The 25,880-nt window shown below is 46.2% G+C and overlaps 1 protein-coding gene across 6 annotated transcripts in view; it reads right to left on the bottom strand.

Moving 5' to 3' along the window:
* TCF20 (transcription factor 20) overlaps nucleotides 1-25,880 on the bottom strand; it is a 94,312-nt gene that overhangs the window by 50,466 nt on the left and 17,966 nt on the right. The window lies entirely within an intron of this gene.

Raw genomic sequence — 25,880 nt, 5'->3', positions numbered from 1 at the left:
GTGGGAGACCTGGGTTCAATCCCTGGGTTGGGAAGATCCCCTGGAGAAGGGAAAGGCTACCCACTCCAGTATTCTGGCCTGGAGAATTCCATGGACCGTATAGTTCATGGGGTTGCAAAGAGTCTGACACTACTGAGTGACTTTCACTTTCCTATTTCTTATCCTATCCGTTTCTAAAGACGCAAATACACAGAGAAATGGCCATAAGTGTGAGGCCAAAGTCTGTGGTAGTAGGAAAAGAAAACACTCTGGGTAAACACAAACTACAGTACACTTCACTACAGTAAAGACCTCACTCTTAAACAAAGGAGCCCCATTCAACTGGGTTAAAATATGGGGCTATATTATTATTGTCAATAAAATATCCAGCTATTTTAGAATAAGTCTTCCGGTTATGGTGGGGGAGAGGTGAGAAAAAAACACATTCATTTAGTTTGTTCCATATGTTATTAGACTGATCACTGAACATCACGTAAGAGCCTCACATAATGACGAGGCAGTCACTCCCCTGGCCTACTCCCTCCCCAACTTAAAACAGAAGTCAGCTTCGTATATCCTAATGCATGATCTTGAAGGTTTACTATAACTACCAACAACCTGTGATGCTGGGTGACCCCAGGACACTCAACTCTTATCACCGCATGGGTGCCTTACTGCTTCATCCAGACATAAAATCTTAGGGGGTTAACCTCTTCTTGACACTTAAATATGTCCAAGACCCGCCCCCACCCCCCTACCCCGTGCCCCCATCCTCAATTCCCATGCAAATGGACTAGGCAGCATCAGCCAAGTTTCAGTGATGATTCTTCTAGATTTTTCTGGAGGTGTGCAAGAAGTTTTAGCATCTCTGACCCCCATGTGGTTTCTGACTCGCCAATACAGTGTTCACAAAGTTACTATGGCCATTCCTATGAAGGAGGGGATTCAAACAAGTCACACAGGAGGGCAGCAAAAGATACAGAGGAAAATTAGACTCCACCGAGCTTAGGACCTAGACTCTTCCCAAAGTCATCTGCCTCGGTCAACGCTGCATTGCCTTAGTCAATGTAATTCTCATGTAATGTAATAGTCTTACACAATTAATCAAGAGCTGATTTTATTTTGCCTTTCACCTGGGCCTGTCTCCTTCTCAGAGTCAGAGATGAAGAAGACAAGGCCAAACTGCTCCAAAGGATTTTAAAATAGATTATTCAAAACAGAAATTACAAAACACACATGGGTAGGTTAAGACAAAGTTTTCCTACAAAGTTTTCCTACCTTTTAAATTCCCTCTCAGGGGAGCTGAAAAAGGAGTTGCCAGCAGGAAAGGCCGTGGTGCTTTTTAAAGGTTAAGTCGATTCCTCATGTCCAAGCCCTGCAGTAGCTCCCCATCCCATCCCAAGTGGAGCTGGCCTGGGAGGGCTGCCGCCACCTCATAACCTCTCTGACCTCCTCCTCTGCCACTCTCTGCTCTAGTTCTGTTGTCGTCTCCTTGCTTCTGGGACAGGCCACCAGCCTTTCCACACGGAAACTTATTAGCTCTTCCTCCAGGCACCGGCTGGCCCCTTTACTTCCTCCCCAGCCTCTGGACAAACATTCCCTAACCGGTTTGGCCTTCCCCTGGCCAGCCTATTAAAGAACAGCTCCCTCCACACGCTCACCTGGGCCTTCCTGATTCCCATGCTAGTTTCCTAGCATGTTCATTCCCAACAACACAGACACACAGCCCCCACCCCAACAGCACGCAAACTTCCAAGGGCAGAGACGTGGCGCCTTGCTGTGGTCCTCCTGTCATGAAAGCAGTACGGAGCACACGGCAGGCGTTCTGTAAGCCTTGGAGAACCAGGCTACAGCTCCCGTACAGTGGCGGCAGAGGGGCACTGACTATGAGAGGAGGGCAGGGAGGGAAGGCAGAATATGACGGGTCTAAAGCTAGATGACGCTTAAGACTCTGCCTGTAAAATTCTCCAGTTCCAGGGGGAAAACCCAACTCAAGTCCACATGAGGGCTGTGAGGAGACTGCAGAAAGCGAACAGGGATCAGAGCTGAAGATGATCAGGTAACTCCAAACTCTGAAAAGCTTGAGCCACTTCTTCCTGAAATATCTTAAGTCTAAACAGCTAGACAAGAGTCTACTACTTGGATATTAAGTTTGATGATATGATCACATGACCCAAAGTCACCCTTAAACGTTCAAGTACAAATAACCTCAGCATCTAAAGGAAACCGCTTCTCAGCCTCCTAGACTGCTATTCTCTGTGTTGCAGCGGATCTGCTGGGCACCAGGTAACTCGTACTGGAGGGTCTGCTGCAGTGCCTGACACTGTACCAGCACTTTACAAGCACCAACTCATCGAATCCTCACAAAACCAGTATCCTCATCTTCCAGGAGAGGAAACTGAAGCCCAGAGTTCACAAGGCTGGCCGGGCAGTTTGCCCTTCAGGCCATGTTCTCAGCACCTCAGACCAGAGGACGGAAGATGAGGTCAGTGGCAACTGTGCTGTCCAGTCACAGGCCGGCCTGGAGAGCGGGGGCCTCCACCGTCTCTGCTTCCCTCTCATAGGAGATAAGCCACCTGGGTAGGGGTTAAGATGATCAGGATCGCTTCTGTCCACACAGGTTATCCTTCCTGTTTGTGGTGTTCTTCTACCCTGGCTCTCAGAGTGATAATAAAAGGCAGCTGAAAGGCTGTGGACAGAGGAGCTGGCCAGCTACAGTCCATGGGGTCACAAGAGAGACACAACTGTCTGAGTATGCATGGCTTAAACCGAACAAAAAGACTAAATCTGGCAGTTTAATGGAAAGCTTCCTTGAGACATAATCTCTCCATAAATAAATACCTTACATGTAGTTTAATTAATCGTTCTGCAAATAAAATCAGGCTTCTGAAAACTGAATATATAAACAATGTTTCCACTTGCTCCAAATTTTTCCTAAATAAGCACTGCTAGAAAGCATAGAACCCTTAGCATCAGCACTCCCCACCCCTGGCTGCCAGGCTCCTTGGAAAATCCCATCTCCAGAGAGGGAGACAGGTGTGCGTGCGGTTCCTTCAGAGGTCTGCTCTTGGCCTTACTTGGAGGTCTCCTGTCCTGTATAACGATGTCATCCTCCCTACTATTATAATTGTGGTTTCTGGACTAGATGAAGGGGAAAAAAATCACTCCCCAGTGTACTAGCAATTGAAAATGTAAACCCAGAATATTTTAGTTTCCGCATTAGCATACAAATAAGCTACTAATCGCTAGTGATAAATGCAGAGACGCAAGAGATACGGGTTCAACGCCTGGGTCGGGAAGATCCCCTGGAGAAGGAAATGGCAACCCACTCCAGTACTCTTGCCTGGAGAATCCCATCGACAGAGGAGCCTGGCGGGCTACAGTCCGTGGCATTGCAAAGAGTTGGACACAACTGAAGTGACTTAGCAGGCAGTGGGCAGGCAGGCAAGCTGCTAACACATCGATCCAATACCGTCCCACCATTTAAAAGAAGCAAAGCCGTCAGCGTAATCAGTTTTACCGCGTCGTGATTAACAGTGATAAACATCTGAATTTCCTCGTTTGAATGAGTATACATGTGGTAAAGAAAATGAGATCCTTTAAAAGGAAGCAAGCCACACAACTGAAAAGTTTACTAATGCTACCTCCCTCCCCAATTCTCCCCTTTCCTGGTTTTCTCCCCTTTTCCTAACCTCCTGAATGGTTTCAGGAGGGCTAAGGAGGCGCACTGGTGAGGTCCAGAATTAAGCCTTTTTTGTTTCAGGGGACATGACCCAGAGTCCACGTGAGACCTCAGGACAAGCACTGCTTCCTGCCTGCACCCACACTCCCCACCCTGCCTGCACCAGCGACCTTGCTGTCTGGTAGAAAACCGACACTAATCTTCTCTGTCTTCCTTCCTGTGTCCAACACTGTCCCACTCCCCAAACCATTCTCTTCTCCACAGTTTTCCAAACTCTCTTCAGATAGTTTCCTTGAGGGATCTTTTCAAGTACCTGCTTCCTCTTTTATTTCGGGTTAACCCTTGATTTTCTGCTCATATCCTTCCTTGCCTTGAAAAAAATGTTTTAACCCCAAGATGTTAACAACACATAAGGCTCTTGTCTGGTGGATTATTCTGCTTTCTCTCCAACCTTACTCCTCACCCACCTCCATCCTACTCTCTGTTCTGGGAGGGTCACCCACAGGGACTCAGGAGGCTGCACTGCCCTCTGGCTTCTGGTCCCGTTGTCTGGGAAGAGGCAGGAAGAGGTGAGAGGAGGAATTTACCGTCCTGGTGCCCCCACTACAGTGGCTGAGATCCCTCCTCTCCAGCCTCCAGAACAGCTTCCTCCTCCCGCCTTCCAGGCGCAGGGGTAGCAATCCTTCTGCTGCCAGCCCAGGAGACGCCGCTTTCTCCACTGGTGTCCCCAGTCCCTGCTCGCCCTTGGTAAACAGTCCCAGTCTGCACTGTGGACAACTCAGCAGCACTGTGAACACCCTCTTTCTAAGTTCTCTGCAGATCAGAAGCTGGAAGCTACCTTTCCAGAACCCTTTTCCAGCATAATCCAGACTAGAGTTTACAAAGAGAAGCACAAGAAAGATTTGAAAGGCAGAAGAAAACGCGAGGTTTTACACTCCCAGAGGTGGTTGCAGTAGACACGGATTCATGGCAGCTTCCCCATGAGCTCCTGAGAACCACTCACTGAGGGGCTTCAGTTTGAATGGCCAGGAGAGGCTTCCCTGACCATCCCAATTGTGGTTCTCCCAACAGCCGGGCAGATCCTAGTTCCTCTATCACAACTCTTCATATCTGGAACAGAAGCTTCCGGATGCCTGAAGGAAACAAACGCTCCTGAAATTATTCAGTTTCTGCGTGCCATCTGTTTCCTACCAGGACTCCGACTAGTACTGCTCCTCTCTCAATCCTAGGATTTCAGAGTAACATATTTTTTTATTTGGGGAGCGAGAGACTTCTATTTCATGCAATATACCACAAGGTCTAAAAGTCCTCCCATAACAAAACACCTAGAAACGTCAGACACAATGCACAGCCAAGCTGTAAGGAAGAAAGAAATGCCCAGGATTCTAAACTGTTGGAACCCTGACCACGAGGGATGGGTTGGGTCAGGTCTACAGGACTTATTAATTGCCATGAACATGGTAATGATTTTAATGATCACACAGAGACAGCAGACAAGGCCTCCAGCCCTCTTTTGGTGGTGGTGCTGGTGAAACAGAACAGTCACTTTTGCACATAAAGACTCTAGACAGTGTCACTTGTGGATGGATTAATCTCTATAAAGATGACAAGATACATTTTTAGGCAGTCACCAACTCATTCTCAACGACAAAAATGTTCTTTCCTCAACTGACCCAACTTCCTATTCCCAAGGAGAACCGCGAACATCTCTTAGATACTCTAAGGAAGATGCCCTAGAGTGACCCCAAACTCATTTTTTGCTTGAACTCTCTGTAATTAAAGTGTTATCTAATCCTGCAACTTCTCCGCCACCTGTGTTTGCCCTTTACCTCTCCAGCCTTGTCACTGCCGTTTTCATCTTTCTTGGGCTAGAATAACATCTCTCTTCCCCAGGACCAATCTCTTGGAACAGCTTTTCTTCACCAGCTGTTTGGGTAGCACTGCCTCTCCACATGCCTGTGGCCCTCCAGCATCTTCCCCTGCCAGTTTCTGCTCCTCTCTGCCCTTTTAAACAGACCTGCTCAGATCCCTCTGTGCTGTCGCCCTGCCCTCACCTTGAGGCCATCTCTGAAACATCCCTAGGTCCACAGTTCCTTCCTGCTAAGTCAGGTCACATGGTTCCCAGAAAGAGTGCTGGAAATGTGACCTTTCCCACAAGTCTTCCTTAAAGCAGGTCATCTGTTGGCTTTTCTCTGTTAATAAAACAAACGGTGATGTGCATTTGCCTTTGTGCTTAGTCGCTCAGTCGTGTCCGACTCTGCGACCCTATGGACTGTAGCCCACCAGGCTCCTCTGTCTGTGGCGATTCTCCAGGCAAGAATGTTGCCTGGAGTGGGCTGCCATGCCCCCTCCAGGGATCGTCCCAACCCAGGGATCAAACCCAGGTCTCCTGCATCACAGGCAGATTCTTTACCATTTGAGCCACCAGGGAAGCCCTTTAACCATATGGGAAGGATTTGCCTTTAACCACTATCTAAGGTATATGCTATTGATGATAATATCTACCATTTATTCTGTGTGTGAGGTGCTGGTAGTTTTACATGTATTTCAACTTATGGGAAAATATATATATATATATATATATATATATATATATATATATAAAAATTATGTTATTTGCCAAAAGTCACCCTTGTAGGGTAAACTGAAGCTGATAACCTATAGCTCAGATTCTTTTGGTTCCAAAACCCACCTTCCCTTCTCTCACTGTACCATAAACTGAGCAGGGAGCACTTGTTCCAGGTTTTATAAGTTTCTAATACTTTGGGACTTCCCTGGCGGTCCAGTGGTTAAAACTCTGCACTTCCACTGCAGAAGGTATGGGTCTGCTCCCTGGTCAAGGAACTTAAGACTCCTCACGCCATACAGCATGGCCAAAACCAAAAATCCTAACAGACAATAACCATAGCGATTGCCTATTTTCTTCATGTCTAACTCAAGTCACACACTGCACGAGGCACTTTATATAAATATTAATGTATTTAATCCTCACCATGCTCTAAACAAGTATTAGTGCTCCTTTTTGTAAAGTGAGGCTCAGAGAAGTTAAAACAAGCAAAACATTCATAGTAAACGTCCAGGTGGGATATGGAATCCCCACCCCAACCCAGTCTGTAATTCTGGCAGAAGCCTTCCGAGAAACAGCAGTAGGACTGGCACAGATTGGGAGGCATTTGATAAAGGAATCTGACATTTCCTAGAATTGAGTTTACTGTCTGTACCTGGATAGTTCTATGCTATTTGCTCTATGTATGTGCAAACATGGGATCTTAAGTAGATCAGGCAAAAAGATTTGCTTGAAGATTTGACTTGGTATTTCAAATTCTATGTTCTATTTGCCGATGAACAGAGCTTGGATCTTTCTCAGTGGCTTACAGGTGTCTCAGGACAATCAGGCCTTAAGAATAAGATAAGGTGCTGATGGTGCTGGCTTGTCCCCTGGTTTGGGAGCCTAGAAAACAGCTTAAGGAACCAACTCAATCAAAATGTGCAAGTCAATAGTCTAGAGGAAAAAACACCCACTAGAATGTCACAGGAGGTTCGTGACATTGTACAGGGGACAGGGATCAAGACCATCCCCATGGAAAAGAAATGCAAAAAAGCAAAATGGCTGTCTGGGGAGGCCTTACAAGTATCTGTGAAAAGAAGAGAAGTGAAAAGCAAAGGAGAAAAGGAAAGATATAAGCATCTGAATACAGAGTTCCAAAGAATAGCAAGAAGAGATAAGAAAGCCTTCCTCAGCGATCAATGCAAAGAAATAGAGGAAAACAACAGAATGGGAAAGACTAGAGATCTCTTCAAGAAAATTAGAGATACCAAGGGAACATTTCATGCAAAGATGGGCTTGATAAAGGACAGAAAAGTATGGACCTAACAGAAGCAGAAGATATTAAGAAGAGGTGGCAAGAATACACAGAAGAACTGTACAAAAAAGATCTTCATGCCCCAGATAATCACAATGGTGTGATCACTGACCTAGAGCCAGACATCCTGGAATGTGAAGTCAAGTGGGCCTTAGAAAGCATCACTACAAACAAAGCTAGTGGAGGTGATGGAATTCCAGTTGAGCTATTTCAAATCCTGAAAGATGATGCTGTGAAAGTGTTGCACTCAATATGCCAGCAAATTTGGAAAACTCAGCAGTGGCCACAGGACAGGAAAAGGTCAGTTTTCATTCCGATCCCAAAGAAAGGCAGTGCCAAAGAATGCTCAAACTACCGCACAACTGCACTCATCTCACACGCTAGTAAAGTAATGCTCAAAATTCTCCAAGCCAGGCTTCAGCAATATGTGAACCGTGAACTTCCTGATGTTCAAGCTGGTTTTAGATAAGGCAGAGGAACCAGAGACCAAATTGCCAACATTTGCTGGATCACGGAAAAAGCAAGAGAGTTTCAGAAAAACATCTATTTCTGCTTTATTGACTATGCCAAAGCCTTTGACTGTGTGGATCACAACAAACTGTGGAAAATTCTGAAAGAGATGGGAATACCAGACCACCTGACCTGCCTCTTGAGAAACCTATATGCAGGTCAGGAAGCAACAGTGAGAACTGGACATGGAACAACAGACTGGTTCCAAATAGGAAAAGGAGCTCGTCAAGGCTGTATATTGTCACCCTGCTTATTTAACTTATATGCAGAGTACATCATGAGAAACATGAAGAAACACAAGCTGGAATCAAGATTGCTGGGAGAAATATCAATAACTTAAATATGCAGATGACACCACCCTTATGGCAGAAAGTGAAGAGGAACTCAAAAGCCTCTTGATGAAAGTGAAAGTGGAGAGTGAAAAAGTTGGCTTAAAGCTCACCATTCAGAAAATGAAGATCATGGCATCCAGTCCCATCACTTCATGGGAAATAGATGGGGAAACAGTGTCAGACTTTATTTTTTGGGGCTCCAAAATCACTGCAGATGGTGACTGCAGCCATGAAATTAAAAGACGCTTACTCCTTGGAAGGAAAGTTATGTCCAACCTAGATAGCATATTCCAAAGCAGAGACAGTACTTTGCCAACAAAGGTCCGGCTAGTCAAGGCTATGGTTTTTCCTGTGGTCACGTATGGATGTGAGAGTTGGACTGTGAAGAAGGCTGAGTGCCAAAGAATTGATGCTTCTGAACTGTGGTATTGGAGAAGACTCTCGAGAGTCCCCTGGACTGCAAGGAGATCCAACCAGTCCATGCTGAAGGAGATCAGCCCTGGGATTTCTTTGGAAGGAATGATGCTACAGCTGAAACTCCAGTACTCTGGCCACCTCATGCGAAGAGTTGACTTATTGGAAAAGACTTTGATGCTGGGAGGGATTGGGGGCAGGAGGAAAAGGGGACGACAGAGGATGAGATGGCTGGATGGCATCACCGACTCGATGGACATGAGTCTGAGTGAACTCCGGGAGTTGGTGATGGACAGGGAGGCCTGGCGTGCTGCGATTCATGGGGTTGCAAAGAGTCGGACACGACTGAGCGACTGAACTGAATTGAACTGAGAATGTCACAGATCTAAAAAGTCTTCTCTAAGGGTGAAAACCTGAATTATATTAGCCATTGCAAGCTACAAAAAACATCCACCTTCACCTGTGATCAAATACATGCTGGCAAAAAGTAGGGACACAAAACTACAGCTTTAAATTTTCAAAAGAAGAAATTATATGATACCTGATGAGGTTGGGGTGAAGCTGGTACAAACAATAACAAAAGCAGCATGAATTATTACAACCATTTGGAAAAGCCATTTGGTAATAAAAATATTAATATCTTTCAACCCAGTAATTCTATTCACTAGATTTTTATCCTAAAGAAATCTCAAAACAACCAAGTAAAAACCAAGGTACCAACATATTCACTCTAGTGATATCTACAAGCAGTAAAGACAGGCAAGAATCTAATTTTCTATCATCTGAAAATGATTAAATATATTATGGTATTTTCACTCAATGAAATGGTACATACTCATTGAAAACAACTGTGAAGATTCTAGCACCATGGGAAATGCTTATTTTATATACTAAGATGGAGGAAAATAATCTGTGCTATGGTTGCACCTATCTAGAAATTATTTGGTCCAGGGCCAGTCAGCACGGGAAAATGAAAACCCTTCCACTATTCAAGGTGGCAGGATTGTGGATGCATTTTCATCCTTTTCATTTCTATTGACATTAATTCTTGTGTAGAAAATAACCACTTTAAAATTTCATTAACCTTATTTTAAAAATACACCTCTCACACTATCTCAAAAATATCTCAGCCAGGGGCAGGTGGGGGAGAGGCACTTGTAGGAATCCGCACTTCAGAACGCCGGGCAGCAACACCGCACAGGCACCGAGGCGCCCGAGTGAGCGTGCACACACAACACCGTCTCTGAGCTGTTTCTCAGAGTCAGGCATAAGAACGACCGAATTCCACCCCAGGGTGGGCAGTCCTATTTGTAGACATGATCTCAAATAGCAAAGAGACTGCAGCATCCTACCAGTGCTCGCTTCTGTAACGGCGTGGAGACGCCACACACCTGCTCCCGGGCGGGCCAAAGGGGTCCCAGCGCCATCCACGAGACAGCTGCCTGTCCATACCTGCAGTATCAGCTTAGATGACCCCCTCTGTGGGCAGGATGGCCAAAGCTGCTGGAAAAAGGGCAGGGTCACTGGCGTCGGTGGGGACCGCGGAGCACAGGCTCCCTGTGGGTTTTTCCTAAGTTAAGCCTGAGGGGTTCTGAGATGCTATTAATTTTTTCCCCTCACTTAAAGGCTGTATGAGTATATAATTTCTAAACCTTCACAGACAAAAAGGGTCACAGAAAGCAATCCCTGCCACCACTTGTAGGCAAAAACAGCTCCATTTTATAACAGCAACAACAACAAATACCAGAGGACTAATTAAGTAGAAGAAGGCAAAAGCTACATGCATAGATAAACTACTGAAGGACCCCAAAGAAGAGCTCAAAAACAAACCACCCACCAGAGAAACACACAAATGTATCCACACGCAAAGACTCAGTATCATACACAGGTCAAGTCCCTACAGACTAGCTTATAAAACTAGTTAGTAACATGCCAGTCAGAATCTCAGTAGGGTCTCAGAATACAACTTACTTTGAAATAATTTCAAATGGTACAGAAAAGTTCAAGAATAGTACAGGGCTTACATAGCCCCTTCAACAGGATTCCCCAACTGATAATATCACTTCATTGTTAATTTAATGATATTTTATATCATTCACTCCATTACCTATACATACTCATTACCTTACAGTCAGCCCTCTGTTAACTATGGGGTCTGTATCTGTGGATTCAACCAACCACAGATCAAATGTATTAGGGGAGAAATTACAGAAAGTTATAAAAAGCACAACTTGAATCTGCCACATGGTTAGCAATTATTTATACAGTACTCACATTAGGTTTGTAACTATTTCTGTAGCATTTACATTGTGTTAGATATTATAAGTAATCTAGAGATGATGTGTGGAAAGATTTATACGCAACTACTATGCCATTTTATATAAGGAACCCGAGCACCCACAGTTTGGTGTCTGAGGGGGCCTTGGAACCATTCCCCTACAGATACTGAGCAAGACGATACACACGCTGTATAGACACCCATTAGCTTCTTCCTGACCTCTTTGAGAGCAGCCTGAAGACTGACGCCCAATCACCCCCAACCCGTCCAGTGTACATTTCCAAAAACAGGAACATTCATCTACATAACCAGCATGAAACCCTCCACACCAGGAAATTAATATTCCTTTACCACTGAGCCGCCTGAGAAGATCCCCCGGAGAAGGAAACAGCAACCCACTCCGGTATTCTTGCCTGGAAAATCCCATGGACAGAGGAACCTGGTGGGCTGCAGTCCATGGGGTCACAAGAGTCAGACACGCCTGAGCGACTGAGCAGCAGCGTTGCTGTGCCACCAGCCCAGCGCAGAGCCCGTTCCACTTTTGCGAACTGCCCCAGCAGTATTTCCTTTCCCGTCTGGCCCAGGACCCCATCCAGGGGCACAAGCTGCCACGCCTCACCAGCATCTCGCCAATGTGAAATGCCCCCAGTGTTCTCCTGACTCCAGTGTCCCCGACAGAGCATGGTCCTCTCGTTCTGCAGGATGCACATCCAGCCACGTCCCCACTTTCTTGGCAACGATACCAGAGATGTGGCACTGCGCTCTGCTCAGGGCACCACATCAGGGAGGGATGGCAAGTGCACCCTCCACTGGCGATGCCAATCACATTCACCCAGTCAAGCTCATCCCTGCCAGGCTTCCCCACTGCAAACTTACCACTTTACCTTGGTAATCAATCAAGTATCTTGTGCCAATAGTTTGTTCTTTGTCAAACCTCCAACTATTGATGACTCCCATGTCAGCCAGGCACCACTCTGATGGGTCGTTGTTTAGCTGCTCAATCATGTTTGACTCTGTGACCCCATGAAATGTAACCCTGCCAGGCTCCAATGTCCATGGAATTCCCTAGGCAAGAATCCTGGAGTGGGTTGCCATTTCCTTTGCCAGGGGATCTTCCCAACCTAGGGATCGAACCTGCATGTTCTGCATAGACAGGAGGATTCTTCACCACTGAGCCATCTATGATGGATGCCAAATGGTGATTCTCTGTCCATCATTATCGGGCAGAACTTCCCCTCCTAACCCACATATCCACTCACCTACTTGATTCTCAAACTATCCAGCTGTGGCCAGTGGAGGCCTCTTCAAAGTGGCCCCTGTACCCTTTGGACATATTCCCTCTCTTGAGCAGGCCCTTGCTTCCTGGCACAGGTGTTTCAGGCTCATACTGCCACCCCCAGGAACAAGCCATATCTCCAAGGACACGATTCATTTTAGAGAAGGATAATATATAGAAACAAAGATCTGGATGCTAGGATTGTTCACTGCTGCTGGGATGTCACTGCCTCCAGCTAAATACTATGTATGAACACCCACACCTATAACCATCTCCATACCCACAGCTGTATATACGTTTACGAACCATGGGTTCATCTTGAGACCTCCAATTCCAACCGAACACCCTCTAGGATCTTTCCAACCTTTTCTTTCCATGTTTGCAATTTCCTCTTCAAATAGTTAAGGCACCTGGCCCCGATCAGCCTCAATATATACTTACATACTTGCTTACTCAATTTACTTATTTGGCTCATTTGTTCAGTAAAACTCATCTCCCAAGCTCTGCAGCCTCATCCTTCACGTCTCCTCACCGTCAGCCCCTCAACCAGAAGACTCTCCACTGCCTCTGTGAGGCTCTGATAAATGAATTATAAAGTTCGATTTAAGGAAATACATGAAGCTAGTCAAGAAAATTTGGGAAACTACGGAAAGTCAGAAGATACTTGCTCTACCATGGATTGTAATTTTTTCTAAATTATAATCAAAATAAACTAAAGGGTATTGGGATAACATGCTACCTTTCTGGTGTTTTTCAGGGAGAAAAATAATTGTGTTAGACCCATCTCATGATATCCATAAAAATAAACTTCAGGTGAACTAAAAAGCTAAACATCACACAGGCAGTTTTAAAAGAAAACGTTAATAATTCAAGGGAAACAAGCAGACATTCAGTATTGAGTTTATAAATGCCATTCCTCACTAAATGGAACCCAGGCTAGAAAAATGTCTGATTCTCCAAGGCGCAGACAAGCACAAGGCATAAACCTATAATACTTGAACCATGCCAGAAAGCCAGGATACTCTTTCAGCTGACTGCAGATACGTCAAGACGAGACTGAGGGGGTTCTCTTCATTTGGTGGGATCAAGCTTTTATTCCTTTTACTGGATTAGATGAATTAGCAATGGAAAACTTCCAAACTAGTTCTGTAGCTCTGTATGTATGGACATGGATACATTTTAGAAACAATATACACAAAGACAGTGAAGAGAGTCAGACACGACTTGGCAACTGAACAACAAACTCACGGAAAAGGCCTGGGGTTTGGGATACGGGTCTGAGAGGAGGGACGGGGACACTCAGAAGGATCCGGTGCGACACTGTTAAATCCGGGTGATGGGTATACAAGTGCCACTAGTCTCTGTGCTTTTCTGTGTGTCTGACGTTATTTTGTAAATAAACAGAATTCCTGGTCTCCCACTTAACCAGATTGAGGAAACATCACCGGTTCATGGCATGGAATTTAAGATCCTTCAGCTTCTGACACGAACAGAATTTCTAGCTCCACATCTCATGACCTCATTTTGCACCTCCTACTCCAGTGGGCTTCCCTTGTGGCTCAGCTGGTAAAGAATCCACCTGCAATGTGGGAGACATGGGTTCAATCCCTGAGTTGGGAAGATCCCCTGGAGAAGGGAACAGCTACCCACTCCAGTATTCTGGCCTGGAGAATTCCATGGACGAGTTCATGGGATTGCAAAGAGTCGGACACAACTGAGCAGCTTTCACTTTCACTCCAGTGGACAGTGAACTTCTCTCCATTCCCCAAAGGTGCGTTGACCTCCAGGTCTTTGTCCAAGCTGTTACCTGTCCAGAATGCTAGTTCTCTGCCCACTTTCACCATCCGATTAATTCAGATGCTTCTGTGATGACCTGCTCAAACATCCTTTCTCCAAAGCCTCCTTCCAGTGAGTCAAGCACTCCAGTCTCTCTCCCCACAGCTCCTGGGAGCATGAAGTGGTGGAAGGGGCATGCCTGGACCTTGAACTCAGACACAGATAGATTCTGAACTGCGTTTTGCAGCTTAATGCTAGTGAGCTCTTGAGCAAAACTGCTCACTTCTTAAGCCCTGGTTTCCTCAACAGAAATGCCCTTGGCGTTTGCCTGCGGTGAGGTGAAACATACAGAGCACTATTCCACTAAGAAGATTTCTGATACTGGAAGCAAAGCAAGTCCCTGCCCTCTTTTCTTTTATTACTGATACATTTCAAAATAGCAAGTGGGGAAAATGGCTGGAAAGGATACATAGCAACATTAGGGGAGGAATGACTTTTTAATTTTTTATTTTTAGTAAGACTATAGTCATGTGTTATGCGAGAAGGAAATGGTAACCCACTCCAGTATTCTTTTCTGGAGAACCCCATGGACAGAGGAGTCTGGTGGGCTATGGTCCACAGGGTTGCAAAGAGTTGAACACGACTGAAGCGATTTAGCACGCACGGATGTGTTCCTTACACAGAAGTACGGTTGTAAAACACATAAGGTAATCAAAAGCCCCTAGCAGAGCGGCCTGGCAAATACCAGCTAACCATCACTGAGGACTGCTGCTCTGAGGGTGAGGCAGGCTGAGAGGCCTGGAGTGCGGATGCAGGCTAACCACCTGAAAACAGGAGTAAGGAAGGCCCCTCCCTCCAGGGGCCCGTGTCTAACACGGGGAACTTTACACACATGCACAGTCAACCTTCAATACACATTCTGAGCAAATATCACATTCCAGGCACTGATTCTAGGTTCTGGAGATACAGCTATAACAAACAAGTCTCAAAAGTCCCGACCTACCACAAAAACAGCAAATAAAGACTGAACAATTACAAACAGACATTGGGTTGGCCAGGAACTAAGCAATGCTTAGGGAAAACTACGGAGAAGGTAATGGCACCCCACTCCAGCACTCTTGCCCAGAAAATCCTATGGACGGAGGAGCTGGTGGGCTGCAGTCCATGGGGTCGCTAAGAGTCGGACAGGACTGAGCGACTTCACTTTCACTTTTCACTTTCATGCATTGGAGAAGGAAATGGCACCCCACTCCAGTACTCTTGCCTGGAAAATCCCATGGACGGAGGAGCCTGGTGGGCTGCAGTCCATGGGGTCACTAAGAGTTGGACACGACTGAGCGACTTCACTTTCACTTTTCACTTTCATGCATTGGAGAAGGAAATGGCAACCCACTCCAGTGTTCTTGCCTGGAGAATCCCAGGGACAGGGGAGCCTCGTGGGCTGCCGTCTACGGGGTGGCACAGAGTCGGACACGACTGAAGCAACTTAGCAGCAGCAGCAGCAGCAGGGAAAACTAAGGGAGGCTAAGGGGACAGAGAAGCGTAGAGGGAAAGGGTGGGACTTGAACAGGATGGTTTACACAGGACGACAACCCTCCTTAAGGAGGTGACAAGCAACTGGAAGGACGGGCGGGGATGGGCTCTGCAGAGACCTGTGGAGAGGTGGGCAGAGAGGCGAGGTGGGGATGGGCTTCCAGAGAGGATCAGCAAAGTGGCTGACGCGGCAAAGGCCAAGTGCAGGGAGGAGAGAGAGGGGTGCAGCCAGAGAACGGGACCCTGAGCACACAGGCCCTGCTCTCGAGGGGTCCACAGACCCGCGGCACGGCCGTCTGGGTTCTTGTTGGGGATGCAGAGTCTCGGGTCTTGGGGAGCGACTGAACCAGAATCCGCGTGTTAACATGCTCACCAGTCAGTCACACACACGTGACAGTTTGAGTACAGATGAAGGGCCTTTTAAGCCATGTAAGAACGTCGGATTTTATGAGGCAGCTTTGGAGGGTTTGAGCTAGAGAGCAACACCCTCTGGTTTCAATTCTCAAATGGCCAACTCGGCTCTGGCTGTTTTGCAGAAAACAGGCTTTGGGAGGGGCGAGGGCAGAAGCAGGGAGTTAGTGAAGAAGCTATTTTGGTCGCCTGGGTAAGGGGTGTTGGCTGCAGAGACGAATGTGGTGTTGATGGAGGTGGTGATATGTGGTCAAAGAAAGGACATATTTTGAAGTCAGAGCCAATGGGAATTGCTAATGGATCAGAAGTGGATGTGAGGGACTTGATAACGATGACAAGCTGCAGCAGCCATGTGACAGTCGCCGCTCCATGTCCTCTACAGGTAAAAATCTACTCAGGCTCCACAGCAGTCCCAGGAAAAGGTACAGCGGAAAACCCTGCTTTATTAAAATGAAGACAGCCGGGCAGAGGGAGGTTCAGTGGCTGCCCAAGGCCCGTCAGATGGCAGCACCAGGAGCATGGAGCTTGCGCTCAGGCACTGTCCCGTACGGAGCGGCCGGACCACGGCGCCATCTGTGGCGCGGGGCGAGGCGGGGGGAGGGCTGAAGGAGCCGAGGGTGCTTTTCTGGACACGTTAACTCTGAGATTCCTGGTGACGTCCACTTGCAGACGTCAGGTAGACAGCGGACGTGTCTGGACCTCAGGGGAAGGTGGGGATGGAGATACATATGGGAAAGTCATCAGCACAGAGATAGGACTTGAAGCCAGAAGAGTGGATGAGATCACCCAGAGCAGTTTTTCAAACTGGAGGTTGTGAAATCAATTTAGTGGGTCATGAACAGCATTAAAAAAACAAATGAAATAGAACGGAATGAAAAATAACAAGAGACGACGGCTCAGAGTAAGACGAAGCATGAGAACTTTATTGGGAAGCTTTTGTTTCAGGCTTGAGTTTAGCTGCAGAAGGAATGCAGTGAGCATGTACCAGGCTGGTGTGTAGTTTGGTCAAACAACGGTGTAAAGCCACTGGTCTAGGGACCGAGAGTAGGACTGGTCCCTGAACCCCACCAACATCTGGAGGCTGGGAAAGAGGAAAAGGAGCCGACAAGGGACAGTGAAGGGAAGACATGGCTAGAGGAAGAAAGGCCATGCGGGTCCCCGGAGCTGTGCAGGTGGGCATGCTTGTGGGAGCCCACATGGGTGTATGCAGATTATGGGATGGAGAGGTACGTGGGTGCTCAGGGGAGGGGGACCTGTTTGAGGCCTCGCGGCTGAGGGCAGAATTAAAGGGGGAGAGACATGACACTAGGCTTTTTATTTAGACCTTGATTTGTGGGGACAACAGGGTATCCAGTCATAATGTCCATAAATAGCAAATACTCGGCTGTTCAGTTGTTTTTTTTTTTAAAGCATTTACTATGTACTGGGCCCTTTACCAGGCTTGGAAGCACAGGGATGACTAAAACTCTGCTGTCTTTTTTAAAAAGCTTACACTCTGGAATAGGAGAACAGTGCGGTACAGTGAGGTCAGGGCCACGGGGCAGAGCGTGAACAGGTTTGACGAAGGCCCCAGTCACTCTGCTGGCCAGATGAGGCCCACCACTCCACCCGGACCGACTGTCAATCCTGCTCTCCTACCTCTTGACTCATGCTTTGCCCCTCCCAAACACTTCCCAAATCAGAGTCACTCTTTAAGGCTTGGCTCACACCAGCACTTCCTGTCCACACGCCACATCAGTGCCTGGTCCCTGCCTGGTCCGCACTTCCCTGCCTCAGGGAGCACCTCATTTCCCCAACAAGGATCACATAACGGTTGGAAGCAGGTAACAAACCTTTTCAACATCTGCCTAGCACTCGAACAGCCAAGCAAAAACTTGCTTCCCCACTACAAGCCGACTCATGTTATTATTCAGCATTATTATTGAAGCCGAGCTGATCATACACTTTGGCCACCTGATGTGAAGAGCTGACTCACTGGAAAAGACCCTGATGCTGGGAAAGACTGAAGGCAGGAGGAGAAGGGGACGACAGAGGATGAGATGGCTGGAGCGCCGACTCGATGGACATGAGCTTGAGCAAGCTCCAGGAGTTGCAAGTGATGGACAGGGAGGCCTGGCGTGCTGCAGTCCATGGGGTCACAAAGAGTCAGACACGATGGAGTGACTGAACTGAACTGAGAGCTGATCATGTCACCCGACTCTAAAACCTTTGCTGGCTCCTAATTATTAGCACAACACATAGTCAGCTAAGTCCTGTCTTCTAGAAACACCACACAGCCTTGCCCTTCCCTGCCTCCCAAACTCCCTAATGCTCGAACAGACACAATCAAAACAAATATGAAAAAGATGTACAGAGTTGAAATTAGAAAGAAGACATTCCTCAAACTGTTGACAACAGCTGTCTTTGGAGTAAGACTGCAAGGGACCTTCTAGGAACTGATTTAATGAACATGTTAACTTTAAAACAAAAGTTAAAAAGCAAAGAAATTTACTGACTGCAGCTGTTAACTTATGGAGTGTTTACCCTAGGTACTAGACAACGTATTACAGTCTCATTTCATTTTCAGAAGTCTGTGATCCAGGTAACAGCCATTCTGCAGAGGGAGAGACTGAAGCACAGAAAGCTGGAAGTAACTCACACAAGGTTACACAGCTCGTCTGTGAAGAAGAAATGCTGGGATTTGAACCCAGGTCTAATTAAGAATGTGGCCTTAACCTCTCCTGTCCTTAGTCCTGCTCTGTGCATCACCCAGCACCCCTCATGCACCGTGCAGTCCTTCCTTTGTTCCAGCTGACTCTTCTGCCTGAATAAGTGAGCTGTGCTGACACGCCACTGGCCTTCAAGGTCCAGGGCAAATCCTGCCTTTCCCTGGACTCCTCCCCTCCCTAGAGGTGCTTACCAACACTGCTCAGTGATGTCCGACTCTTTGTGACCCCATGGACTGTAGCCCACCAGGCTCCTCTGTCCACGGGATTTCCCAGGCAAGAATAGTGGAGCGGGTTGCTACTTCCTACTCCAGGGGTTCCTCTCCACCCAGGGACTGAAGCAGCACCTCCTGTGCCTCCTGCATTGGTAGCTGAACTCTCTTCCCACTGAGCCACCTGGGAGCCCTCACCAACATTACCTGAGCGTAATTAAACCCTCTACTCCCCCACAGAGGAAACATACGAGCATTCAAATCCTGGGTGAATTAAGTTGACAATGTAATCTCTTTCTGACAAAAGCAAAGAAAACAGAGACCAAAAGTTCTCATCTGTGAGGGAAGTTAATCTTAAGAAGGGAGTTTCTGTGAGCCCTCCCTCACCCCTTCCCCCACTTTCAGCCTCAGCTTCCTGCACTTATTAAAGGAGCTGAGCATTTTAGATCGCCACTTCTGACGAATAAAAACCACTTACTATTTAAAAATGTAAACAGTGTAAATCAAAAGGTTTTCTTTTTAAACATCTCTTTAAAATTGGTTACCTTTTCCCAAAGGCTCTGACCTTTGAAAGAAAGTACTTTTTAAGTTCAGCACAAAGTGTAAAAATATTAAGATACTTTAAATACACATAAACTTGGAGAGACGTGACCCTGTGAATCAGACATGCCTAAAAATGCAGAAAGCTCTTTTAACACATCTGACCGCATCTGAATTTATGAGCAGAAGTAAGGCCAAACAAACAACGCACGGTAAAACAAAAGCACTGCCCCGGCAATCTTAGGAAGGAAATACAGGATGGAATGAACAGATTCTAACGTGTCCTTGAACTTTCTGGGCAGAGCGATGAGAAATGCAGTCAACCGAGCATTAAGATTTGATTTTACTGGAGGTACCAAGACCATAGGTCAGCCTGTCAAACGAAGCAGAGGCAGAGCTGAGCGCTAAGGGTGCAGTCCACTCCCGATAAAAGCCAATGGGCCTTTTCACAGTTTATGGGATCCTCTGCGTATGGCTGGGGAGGCAGGCATGGGAGGAATACTGCCTGGATGACTGCTTCCTGTGAAAGAGCACAGGTGTCAGGAGAAGCTGGGGTGAGCCGAGTGTCGACAACTTGGACCACTGCCTCAGACTCACAGCTGGAAAACACTGAGGAACAACGCATTAGTACTCGGTAAATGCATCTATAAGCCAAGTGTCCTAAAGATTACTGAGTTTTCCACTTAAAAACAGAGAAACGAAAAATAAAACAAAAAACCCACAAAAGTCCCACACCTATAAATAGCTAAACGATTGTTCTGAACATGCTAGCAAACTTCTAAACTCGAACTCCAGACTAAAGAGAGTCACCTCTAAGCCTCCAAGAGCCTCAAGAATCAGCAAATTAATTTGGGGTTGGAGAACTTTAAAGAAACAAAAAGCAGATCATTTCGGTAGTATAGATATCTCAGTGAGTGGCTTTAGCTCTGCCCTGTGTTTTATGTTCTCATTTCCAAAAGGAAGCAGGGGGAGGGTGCCAAGTGCACAGGGACAGTCACGACACACAGAAGCAGCCGCTTCCGGCAGCTGTGTGTTGGCTTTCTCCAGAGGTGCGCAAAGCAATGGCCATGAAACCCTCCCTGACGACCCCCACCCCGTGAGCACAGCGTCCTCTCTCCCCTACGGGAGACTGCAGCACCAAACATCGCTCTCCCCTAACCAGAGGCAAGCCAGATGTCTTGAAGAAACCAAGAAAAACATGTTTAAAAAACCTTCTGGAAATAGAATTTTATTTTAGCAAGCAAGATGAGCAAAAATACAACTTTATTTTTGCAAGGTACAATTGCTTTCCCTATTAAACCTGTTTTCAATGGATTCTCCTGGGTGATGCATTGGAAAAAAATACTACATTCAGAATCAGGAAACCTATATTTAAATGCTGGTTTTGCCACTTGTTCTGTGACTTGGGCAACTTCCTTAACTTCAAAGTCCCACTTTCCTCATTTGCAGAAACGGCGTTACCTACCTTACTGCCTCACAGGAATGCGCAATAATAAATATGTAAGCCGCTAAGCACCATATAAATTCAAGCGATCGTTATCAGTATTACCATCATCTCTTTCCCAGATAAAAGTCTGAACGAACAACAAAATAGGCAAAAGACAAACAATGAGGAAAAACAATGGGAGAAGTTACTTATCAATCAAACAAAGTACAAGCAAACAAACCCTAAAAACAAAACAACTAATGACTGATAGAAAACCACTCGATGATGGCTAATTTCTGTGTCATTCTCTCCTGCAATGCGGGAGACCTGGGTGCAGTCCCTGGGCTGGAAAGATCCCCTGGAGAAGGGAGAGGCTACCCACTCCAGTATTCTGGCCTGGAGAATTCCATGGAGTTCATGGGGTTGCAGAGAGTCAGACCCGTCTGAGCGACTTTCACTTAGCTTCACTTTACTTCTGTAATTAAGAAAGCTCCCATACTCTGGGGTCTATAGTCCATTCATAAAAATCGCATCACAGTTAATCAGTGCTCCTAATTCACAATCAAAACGCCAATGGAGAGCGTTCCTACTCTACAGGCAGGAGCCACCAGCCACAAGACAAATCCCTTCCCTCCCCACCAAGAGGGGGACCCACTTGGAGGCAGTCGGTCTCCCGACAGCAGTGGAGTGTCTCTTTCTTCCCTGACCACTGGCATGGAGTTAGCAAATACCAATCTCAGTTCTTTTGAAATAAGCCCAAAGAGAACAGGTGGCTAATAAACAGGCATCACCACTTACAATTCCAAGTTTTAAAAATAAAAGTCAAAACAACAGAAACATTTTCTGAAAAATCAGCGATTTCCAAATTTTCTAGATGGTTATGCTGCTGCTGCTGCTAAGTCGCTTCAGTCGTGTCCGACTCTGTGCGACCCCATAGACGGCAGCCCAACAGGCTCCCCCGTCCCTGGGATTCTCCAGGCAAGAACACTGGAGTGGGTTGCCATTTCCTTCTCCAAAGCATGAAAGTGAAAAGTAAAAGTGAAGTTGCTCAGTCGTGCCCGATTCTTAGCGACCCCATGGACTGCAGCCTACCAGGCTCCTCTGTCCATGGGATTTTCCAGGCAACAGTACTGGAGTGGGGTGCCATTGCCTTCTCCACTAGATGGTTATAACAGTAACTAAACTTTATCTGGTGATTACTATGAGTTAGGCAATATTGTAAAAGCTTGAGTTATTAACATATTTAATCAGAGCAACCACAGGTAAGCCCATTCATGTCTTCATTTTTTAGACAAGAAAACAGAGGCACAGAACTTGCTTACGGTCACCCTGCTAAGAAGTGGCAGAGCTGGGATTCAAAAATCAGGTAACTGGCTTTGGAGACCATCTCCAGATGCTGATTGCTGGAGAATCCTCCAGCCAACAATGCCTGGTTTTCCTGATCAGCTGTGCTACCCTGTGCTTGGTGTCACACTGAGTATGTAACCGAGACTACAGCGTAGTGTCTCTCACCTTGTGGTCACTTGTGTCAAAGTGAACATTAGAAAAACACGAGCCCATGGAAATAGGGTTTCCTTTTCTGCCTTCAAAAATGATGGATTAAACAATCTGGGGGGGAAAACTGGATGAAATACACATACATCTTTTAAAAAGTAACAAGAAGCTAACAGGATAGTGAGGCATTACCTAGTTAATATCCTAGAAGGAATGGAAACCCAAAGATGTGATAGAGACTCGAGGGCACCTGCTGATCTGCCAGATGTGGCCAAGAGGCCCAGGGCATGTCTGCCCTTCCAGGCCCTGCAGAGGAGACGCTCAGTAACCTCGGCCTGGCCCCGAACCAGGGGACTGAGCGAACTAGAAGTAAACCAGTCTTCTCATGGACTCAGCATCCAATCAACTGGATAAAATCTCAAACTCTCAACCTGGATTAAAATAATCCTGGATTGCTAGTGCCCTCAGGCACCTGAAAAAAAGTAAACAAAAATCTTCCCTGGAAAAAGACATCCAAGGCCTCTAATTATTTCTATAAATAATGTTTCAAATACTACATCCAGTGCACAAACACATGACTAGAGAAAACACCATGAGTAAAAACCATCAAAAACAGTCAAAGACACAGGCAGGTAACAGAACCAAGAAAAGGAGATCATTGAAAGAACTACTTTACTCTGTTTAGGAAATAAAAGCCAAGCTTGAAGAACTTAGCAGGGAACAGGAATCCATAAAAAGCAACACAGCAAATTTGAAAGGTCCCAAACGTCTCAGTTTTTGTTGTTATTTTTTCAAACTTATCCATTGAGTGCTTATTTCAGTTAAACACAGATTAGACAGAAAGAACTGGTTAGATCGGAATACAGATCAAAAGAAACCACCCAGAATGAAAAACGGAGAGAGCAAAAAATACAGGAGAAAGGAAGAGTGCTCAAAAGGAAACCCTGAGAAGGTCTAGCATATCCACATAAGTGCAGCTGCAGAATGAGAAGAGAATGGGGCCAGAGCAGTGTGTGAAGAGCTCTGCTGGGAATCCTCTGGGACAGAGGAGAGGAGTCAGGCCACAGACTCAAGAAGCCTGCTGAATACAAAATCAATGATCTTTATTATCCTGGAAGGTCTTCTAAAAATAATACGGCCTGTGCTGCAAGGTTAGTGCCACAGCTAACTGAGCATCCACTGCAGTCCTACAAGGGGCCAGACGTGGACAAGAGAAAGACATAAAGCTCCTAGCCTGTGAAGAACTCAAGTCAAGCCCTTAGAATCACAATCATCTAACACTCTCTCTACATCGGCATTACTGAAAATAAAGCGGGTGGGGTGGGAAGAAAAGGAAAAGGCAGAAAAAAATGCTAGAGAGAAGTATTTAAAAAGAAAATGGGTTAAGCTTAAAAGCAATAAACTAAAAGGTGCTTGCAGGAGTGAAAGTAAGGACATGCCAATGAGCCAAGGCCCAGGCCTAGACGCTGCTTCTGTTCCGTTCACCACACTAACGAGGAATCCTCACAAGCTAAACTCAAGTCCTTGGCATGAGAAAGTCAAAGAATCGTTTCTTTATATCTCCTCCTCAATCTAAGTAAATTTTTTTTTAATGTTAAATCTAAACAGACAATTCTTACTGAGAAGACCCTGATGTTAGGAAAGATTGAACGCAGGAGAAGGGGACGACAGAGGATGAGATGGCTGGATGGCATCACCGACTCAATGGACATGAATTTGAGTGAACTCCGGGAGTTGGTGATGGATGGGGAGGCCTGGCGTGCTGTGGTTCATGGGGTCGCAAAGAGTCGGACACGACTGAGCGACTGAACTTAGCTCTATTAGTGGTGACATTGTAATTATAATGACCATCTTCTCCTCTATTACTTTTGAGACAACATGGAGAAGCTGGCTCTGGAGGATCAGGCAAAGGAAGGAGTGTTCCACCAGGAGCTGAGTGAAGAGGAGAAACAAGCAAAAACGTAATACATGGAATCCTCAAGTTATAGGAAAATCAGATTTGTGAAAAGCCGAAGGTCTCTGCCTTCTAGAAAGCTCTAAGTGCGCAGGGGACTCCCTCATCCAGCGAGAGGGGTCAGGGAGGGAAACAGCCTGCATTGTTGCCGTTCTCGCAAGCTCCCGTGGCACGTTCATCCCCACACAGGAAATCAAGTGGAAGAGGCACTGGCTGAAAGGTTAACGCAGAAATCCTGCTCCCGAGTCGGAAAGCTGACATGCAAAGAAGCAGGTGATACAGTGACCAATCTGTTGATGACATAAACCCTTCCTGAAGCCTAGTGCTACCGAAGTTTCAGGACAGGCTGTCCATCACTTGGGAGCACTCCTGTGTTTCTGTGTTGGAATATGACCTTCAGACTAAAACACAGAGACATGATTCAATACATAACTGTAAATGTCTGTCTTGGGAATAAAGTGGCTTAGAATAAATATCTTATGTATGCTAGGTCTGCCTCTCAAAGCGTGGTCTCTCTAGATCTCATGAGTCTTGTGAGCTGTATAGACTTCCAAGAGATCAGGAAAGGATACAATGACTAAAATAAGTATACAGACATCAAACAAACTTCAAAATTTCTTCTATTTCTGGGATGCAAGTACTGTTCAAATCTGCATACAGGCTTATTCATATCTAAACCAAAGTGTCTCAGGAATTCCCTGGTGGTTTAGTGGTAAGGACTCAGCGCTTTCATTGCCAGGGCACGGATTCAAACTCTGGTCAGGAGGACTAAGGCAACGTGTCCAAACTTGTTCAGATGATACTGGAAAAAAAGGATCCCAAATTCCCAGACAATGTAAATCACATATCTAATATCTGATAAGAGTAAACATATAAAGAACTCTTGCAACTCAACAATATAAAGACAAAAACTCAATAAAAAAATCAGCAAAGGACTTGAATAGACATTTTTCCAAAGATACGAAAATGGCATACTATAGGACATGAAAAGATGCACAACGTTATCCAGCTCAGTCACTCAGTCATGTCCGACTCTCTGCGACCCCATGAATCGCAGCCCACCAGGCCTCCCTGTCCATCACCAACTCCCGGAGTTCACTCAGACTCATGTCCATCGAGTCGGTGATGCCATCCAGCCTTCTCATCCTCTGTCATCCCCTTCTCCTCCTGCCCCCAATCCCTCCCAGCATCAAGGTCTTTTCCAATGAGTCAACTCTTCGCATGAGGTGGCCAGAGTACTGGAGTTTCAGCTGTAGCATCATTCCTTCCAAAGAAATCCCAGGGCTGATCTCCTTCAGCATGGACTGGTTGGATCTCCTTGCAGTCCAAGGGACTCTCAAGAGTCTTCTCCAACACCACAGTTGAAAAGCATCAATTCTTTGGCACTCAGCCTTCTTCACAGTCCAACTCTCACATCCATACATGACCACTGGAAAAACTACAGCCTTGAATAGATGGACCTTTGTTGGCAAAGTACTGTCTCTGCTTTTTAATA

This window comes from Bubalus kerabau, chromosome 1, assembly GCF_029407905.1.
Source record: "Bubalus kerabau isolate K-KA32 ecotype Philippines breed swamp buffalo chromosome 1, PCC_UOA_SB_1v2, whole genome shotgun sequence".
Taxonomy (NCBI): Eukaryota; Metazoa; Chordata; class Mammalia; order Artiodactyla; family Bovidae; genus Bubalus; species Bubalus kerabau.
This window is presented reverse-complemented; position numbering and strand designations above follow the sequence as displayed.